This window comes from Pseudophryne corroboree, chromosome 3 (assembly GCF_028390025.1).
Source record: "Pseudophryne corroboree isolate aPseCor3 chromosome 3, aPseCor3.hap2, whole genome shotgun sequence".
Classification (NCBI taxonomy): Eukaryota; Metazoa; Chordata; class Amphibia; order Anura; family Myobatrachidae; genus Pseudophryne; species Pseudophryne corroboree.
This window is the reverse complement of record NC_086446.1, coordinates 534,876,602-534,884,508: the sequence shown is the minus strand read 5'-3', so window position 1 is coordinate 534,884,508 and position 7,907 is coordinate 534,876,602.

Below are 7,907 nucleotides of genomic sequence, written 5' to 3'. Positions count from 1 at the left end.
TCAGAATGCCACAGGATTAATCGCCTGGATGATTTGAAAAGGCCAATATATCTTGGTCCCACACCTTATCCCCTGGTTTAAATAGAAGACTTATCTTCCTCTTCCTGTCAGCAAAGAGCTTGTATCAAGAAGAGACTTTGCTCAAATTCTTATTAACCTCTTTCCAAATGTTGAGGAAGCGGTTCAAAGAACCACGGATGGCTGGAAGTGATTCCGACTGGTATGCTGGCAGTTATAGTAGAACTGGATGCAGACCATACAGGATGAAGAGCGGAGAGTAATCTGGAGTCTTGTGAGCCCATGGTAATAAGGAGTCTTGGTCATCCTGGTTAGCAGAAATGTAAATTTGGATAAACTTCTCCAAAATCTTGTTTTACTCTTGCTTTGTCTGTCCATTACTCTGAGGGTGATAGGTTGAAGAGAAGTTTTACACTTACATAATGCTCTCCAGAATTTAAACAGTAAACTGCACCTGTTGGAAATAGTATCGTTGGGGAGCCTGTGCTGCCTGAAAATTTCCATTATGAACACTTCTACCAGTTTTAGGGCTTAAGGTAAACCCTTCAATGGAACGACATGAGCGGCCTTGAAAATTCTACCCACCACTACCCAGATTTAATTGAAGCCTTGACAGGAAGGCAAATCTGCAACTAAGTCCATGGAGATATGGGTCCAAGGATGATTGGCCACCGGTAGTGGATACAGGGAACTTGTGGGAGAGTGAGGTGGAAACTTTTGTTGAGCACAGATAGGACAAGCTACCACAAAGTCATTGATGACTAGTGGGCCACCAAGAATGAGAATTTGTTTCAAAGTTCTCTTCACCCCTGCATGACCATTGAAGAGATGAATGTGCCCACTGGAGTAGCTTTGCATGACGTTTAGGTGCCACAAATGTTTTTCCCAGAGAAATCTTAACTTTGCTGGTAACTGCAACAAAACAAGCAGGATTCATAATTGGCTTATCCTCCTGAATTTTATCTTCCTAAGAAGAATGTACTAAATAAAAAAACAACAACCACCTGGACTGATGGTAGTTTAAGCAGTGAGCTGTTTTAAGGTACATTAGGTTTTTGTGGTCACTGTAGACTGTTACTAGGAATTTTGCCCCTCCAACAAGTATCGCCACTTCTGCAGATCCAGCTTGATGACTAATAATTCCTTATCCCAGATGGCATAATTTTTCTCTGGATTTATGGGAAAGAAGCCATAAGATTTCCTCTTTCCTTCTTCATGTCTTTGTGAAACTCACCGCCCCAACCTCAACGGTAGTGGCATCCACCTCCAGGAAAAAAGGCTAGTTATAGGTTGTCTTTGGATGGGTGCTGAAATTAAACATTGCTACAGCTGAGAGAATGCGTCTTCCACCTCAGGAGTACACACCCTGGTATCTTGGCTTTACTTGGTGAGCAGTAATGGGAGCTGCAATAGATGAGTAGTTGCTCTTGTGCTGCCTGTACAAATTAAAGAAACCAAGGAATCATTATATTGCTTTCAACCCAGTCAGACAAGGCCAGGTGACAATGGAATAGAGTTTCTCTGGGTCCATCTGGAGGCTAGAGCCAGAGATAATGTATCCCAGGATTGCAAGTTCTTTTTAATTGAAGGAGCATTTTTGTTTGCAGAAAAGCTGGTTTGCTTGAAGTTGGGAAAGCACTTCACATACATGTTTGCATTGACTCGCTAAATCCTTAGAGAATATCAGGATGTCATCCAAGTAGACCCCTACATTTTTATATAAGACGTCTTGGAAGATGATGATAATATACGTTTGGAAAACAGCAGGTGCATTGCTTGATCCAAAATGCATGACCTCGTTTTCGTAGTGGCCATCAGGAGTGTTGAAGGCTGTCTTACACTTGTCCCTAGACCGGATCCTAATTAGATTGTAGGCTCCATGAAAATTAAGCTTGGTAAAAATCTTTGCCCCTTTTAGTCAATTGAAAAGTTCCGAGATCAGGGGTTGCGGTCTTTAACAGTGATGGCATTTAGGCCCCAGTATTCAATACAAGGTCTTTTACCTGCCACCTTCTGCTTAATAAAGAAAAGGCCAACTCCTGTGGGCGACTTGATCTCTCTAATGAACCCATGTTCAAGGTTCTTCTTGCTCTATTCAGTCATGGCTTGGGTTTCTGGAAGTGGCAGAGGAAACACCCTTCCACGAGGAGTCACAGGTCAGTAGTGCAGTCCCAATCCTAATGAGCTGGTAGTGTTAATGGAAGATTCATGATAATTGGACCCTCAGCTGATTTGAGTACTTAGGAGGAGATTAATTTCCTGTGGAGAGAACCAACCTGTATGATCATATTTGAACTTTGGGAGAGAATAGTAGCTGTTGGAATTTTATTTCCACCTACACTAAAGATGCAGAGTAGAGTGCAAAGATACACAAGGAATCCCAAGCTCATGAAATTTCTTGGCAGTGATAAAGTTGCCATTGGTGCCAGAATCAAGAAAGGCCTTGAGTGGTTTGGAAGGCTGCTCTAGCAGCAAAGTCACATTCATAGCACACTGTGAAGTTTTTTTTTTCTGGGTGTGTTGGACTTTACCTAATCTGACCACCCTTCATTCTTAAACCTTGTTTCCCTCTCTTCAGCAGGGAGACGGGATTTCCTGACCTGCATAGGTTCTTTAGGAGGTACATCAGAAGCCATGAAATGAGAAGCAAGTATGAAATCAAACCATTGTGACTGTTCCCTCGCCATCACTATCTATGGTGTAAATTCAACCCAGATGCACAAGGAAATCAGGTCATCTCAGGGTTGTCAGCAGTTCTTTGGACTCCAGTTCATCCTTAGCTCACTCTGAAAGCCCTGCATAAAAGTGGCAACCAGGGCTTCTTTGTTCCAGCCAAACTTAGAGACAATGGTTTTGACCTGCACCGCATACTATTCCATGGACTGGGTGCCTTGTTTCAGTCACAGGATACCTGATGCTACAGAGGACACCTTTCTGGGGTTTGTCAAAAACTTTTCTGAAAGCTTTCAGAAAATGAGTGCTGTCATTGACTAACGGATCATTTCTCTTCCACAATGATGAAACCCATGCGATCTGGACAGCCTATCTGGACAGCAAGTTAATGATGTAAGCCACCTTTGTTCTTTCAGTATGGAAAAATTCACTGCATGGACCTCAAACTGTATTGAGCAGTGATTCAGAATCCCCCCCACTTTTGGGGTCCCCTTAGAAATTTGAGGAATTCAGGATCCGTAGTGGTGCGGAAGCTGCTGCAGCTTGAATGGGCACTGCAGGAAATGGCACCGGCTGTATCAAAGGAGACTTGATGATTCTGACTGCATAAGTGTCTGTAGCACTGCATAATCTGGGCCTATTCATGCTTTTGCTTCTCAACTCTTTCAAGGAGATTCCCCAGCAGTTCGCAATTACAAATGACATCCATGTTGTGGAGAGAGTATTTTGTCACAAATTCATGGATGGATAGTGTTTGCTAACCCATAACTTGGCATTGGCAGAGACTCTGAACAGAGGTGCAGAGTCTAACTTTCTGGTGATGTTCACCAGGGTCCACCGCAAAGAGGTTTGGACTTAGCTGCACCCGACACGCAGGTCAGAGCCCTCTGTCTTGGATCCCAGGTACGTAGGCTGGTATGTACTGGATCATACACTGGTAAATAAACTGATAGGCATACAGACACTGGGACAGCAGAGTGCTATGGAGCCAGTTGGCAGGAACAATTAATGGAGCACAGGAAGGCAGGTACCAGGAATAGAACCGAAACCGGGAATGGAAAGCAAGAATGGCAGAGAGAGACAGGAACCATGAAAGTAACTTCACACGGAAAGCACAAGTAGCACAATGCTATAACACTGGAGTATGGTTTGGGAGCCTATGCTCTAGCACAGGAGAGTGGTTAGTAACTCCCTTTTATAGGTGGATATTCAAATCTGGAGCCAAAAATGATATCACGTTTAGGTGTATGAGGCCCTTTAAATCTTGCACGGGAGCACCATGCTCATCATCCCTATTAGAGCCTTCACTGCCTGACATATAGAAGCTGCAGCAAGACGGAAGAGATCCCAGCCCTGAAGGACTACAGCAATGGGTGCCAGAGTCTCCCTGTCTGCTGCTCCACCGACCAGCACTCCCAGCCCCAATAAGAGAGTACTGTGATGGTTACAGCCTATGGCGCATTATAATGGTCTGGCTGTGGGCACCTTATTTTCTATGGGTCCTGGTGCAATACACTAGCTGCATCGCCACAAAGAAGCCCTGGTTGCCACCCCTGGATAGCTTACAACATCAGGCAACAGTAGTTTGAGAGGGGAGGGTGGCTTATGGTGGACAGGGTATGAGATGGAAAGAGTCAACCAGGAGCTAGAGACTTTCCTCAGATTATATATATATATATATATATATATATATATATCCACTTCTCAAAATAATTGGGTGGACTTATTACCAGGTGCCGAATTTGCCTATAACTCTGGTATCAGTCTGCTACTAGTGATACACCCTTTTATGTTAATTATGGCCAACTCCCACAAGTTACAGTATTCTAGTCTTTATTTTCAGTTTGTATTCCTGCAGCTTCTGTTGTTTTACAGCAATTTTTGTAGATCTGGAATAGAATCCATTCATCTTTAAAAGCTTCCTGTAGTTATACAGTGTTTGCGGACATGAAACATCAAGCAGTTCCAAAATTGAGACTAGGTTTTGCTTTCAACCCAGAAATTAAGACTCAAGGGGGTATATTTACTAAGGTTCCGATTTTGTCCGAGTTTGGTTTTTTTTTCTAAGTGTCATCTCGGGAATTTACTAAGCACATATATCGGCAGTGTTGGGGTTATTCGTAATGGTTTTCATGGCAGGGGGCAAAAATACGAATGAATAGACCATCGGTCAAACGCGGCTGTTTGTTCATACAACACGGGAATTTACTATTCATTCGTATTTTGGTGTTTGTCCGTGAATGTTCAATTGTGGTTGTATTTTTTGCTAATCATAAAAAAAAGCAGTAAAAAAGTAGACCTGCTTTTTCCTGGCGTGTTTTGATAGTCATGCACGGATCAGTGAGATCCGTGCATGCTTATCTGTGGGAAAGGGTCTGTTTAGGTTAAAAATGTAAAAAAATTTTGCGTGGGGTCCCCCCTCCTAAGCATAACCAGTCTGCGGTTACCGCAAAGTTAATTGCGGTCACTCTTGTGGGTGACCCCAATTAACTTCGCGGTTAACGACAGACCGCAAAGTTCCCATCATTGATTAGAATGGTGGAGCGCTCTCTTCCATTCTAAGCAGTGCGCTCCTGCTGATTGACAGGCTAGGAGCGCACAGCCAACCAGGAGAGCGCCATTACGTGGTGCTCCCTGATTGGTTTACGTGACCTTCAGTGACAGAAGTCACGTGTGGTCCCGGCATTCGGGGAAAGGGGTTCCCTGTGTAAACATGGAACCCCTTTAAGTGCGTGGATCGGGTTTTTGGTTTGTATTCTTATTCAAGTCCGTGGATTACATCGGAGAAGAAGAGGACAGATCTATACAGGATTGGTTGTAAATATAATTTTTATTTGATAGGTACCCCATGGATTCTACTGGACAAGGGGACCAAGGGGCTCTGCTGGACAATAGGTAAGTATGTGAGTGTGTAAGTGTGCATGTATGTAAAATAAAGCTTTACTGTCATGGTGTGTGTGTTGTGGTTTTTTGGGGGATATTTTTTTGTTGTTGAACTACAGGTACCAGCTGGCCCATTATTCCCCCGCATGCTGGTACTTGTGGTTCTCCTATTACTAGCTTGCGGAGGAGGCTTGCTGGGACTTGTAGTTCTTCAACAGAAAACAATATTTTCGTTTTTACACAAAGGCTATCAGCCCCTCATCCACTACCCAGGGATGGGGGGGACAGCCTCGGGCTTCACCCCTGGCCCTTGGGTGGCTGGAGGGGGGACCCCTTGATTTAAGGGGTCCCCACTCTTCCAGGGACCCCCGGCCTGGGGTGACTAGTTGGCAGGGTAATGCTACGGCCGCAGGGAACATTATAAAAGTGTCCCCCGGCTGTGGCATTATCTCTCTGGCTAGTGGAGCCCGGTGCTGGTTCAAAAAATTAGGGGGACCCCTACATCTTTTGTTCCCCATATTTTTTGAACCAGGACCGGACGCAGAGCCTGGTGCTGGTTGTATAAATATGGGGGGACCCAAGTAATTTTTTCCCCCTGTATTTTGACAACCAGGACCGGCTCAAAGAGCCCAAGGCTGGTTATGCTTAGGAGGGGGGCGGGGGAGGGGGGGAACGCAACACATTTTTTTTCTATAATTTTTAACTATTTACACACTTATCATAATGTACACAATGAAGCCCTGCACGGATCTCACTGATCCGGCCGGACTTCATTGTGTTATGTCCGGCAGTGTTTTACTCATCACTCCCGTAAAACACTGCCTGACAATACGAATCACATCGACATCAGAAAATACGAATATAGAAAACTCAGCAGCTTTGTAAATTACCATAGATGGATTCAAAAATTTGCAGTAAATACGTCTGATAAAATTCGAGATCAAACTCCCTAAAAGTCGGCACAAACACGAATATTAGTAAATAAACCCCAAGGTTTCATCAATGAAATATGCTCCCCGTTACATTGGACCCTTCCTTGTTGAACAAGTTATAAGTCTGATGGCATAGAAATTAAAATTACCAGTACAATTTTGAATTCCAAATTCTTTTCACATTTCTTTGTATACCCATTAGTTTTGAATCGCTTCCAGACTTCTCTTCCAAAGACTCCTCAGATTCAAACCTACTGAGGAGTGGAATTCGAAGTTGAAAAAATAATAGATTTACAGTATGTTTTCGCTGTGGACATCTCCCAATATCTCATTGAGTAAAAAGTTTATGAACCAGAAGAGATAACTTGGACCAACACCTTCAGATGCACAGTACATGCTCCTCGTTTGATTCGTCAACTTTCATTCCAAGTATCCACAGAAGCCATGGTGGTGTCCAAAGGCCCCCACCAAGACGGTGGGTACTGTCATGCGCTGACAATTACAGGTCACATACTTACCTGTCCGCTGCTCATGTTGGTGAGGATCAGAACCGGAGGCTTGGATGCGCGGCAAGCAGAGGTTAAAGTGAGACAGAACGGGGCAGAACTGCGTTCCGTCAGTTCCAATTGGAGATGGAACGCAGTTCCGCCTCCTCCAGCTCACCTAACCCAGAATGTGAGCCCAGATCCGCATGGAGATGCCGGGAGCCCACTGAGATTGTGTTACCAGCGGGCACCGGCACCTTCCCCTTCCCCTCAGTGGCAGCTGAGCTTTTGTTTCCGCTGTGTGTGGCTGTGCGGCGCTATGGGAGAGACCTCATGACGTCTCTCCCATAGATCCTGTACTGGGGGCATAACTACAGGGGGCAGCTTCTACTGGGAGCATAACTACAGGGGGCATCTGTACTGTGGGTATAACTACTGGGGGCATCTGTACTGGGGGCAAGCTTCTACTGGGGGCATCTGTACTGGGGTCAGCTTCTACTGGGGGCATCTGTACTGGGGGCATAACTACAGGGGGCATCTGTACTGGGGCATAACTACAGGGGGCAGCTTCTACAGGGGGCATAACTACAGGGGGCATCTGTGCTGGGGGACATAACTGCAGGGGGCACCTGTACTGGGGGCATAACTACAGGGGGCATCTGTACTGGTGGCAACTCTACTGGGGGCAGCTTCTACTGGGGGCAGCTGTACTGGGTGCAGCTTCTACTGGGGGCATCTGTCTGTACTGGGGGAAGCTTCTACTGGGGGCATAAGTACAGGGGGCATCTATACTGGGGGCATAACTACAGGGGGCAGCTTCTACTGGGGGTATAACTACAGGGGGAATCTGTACTGGGGGCATAACTACAGGGGGCAGCTTCTACTGGGAGCATAACTACAGGGGGCATCTGTACTG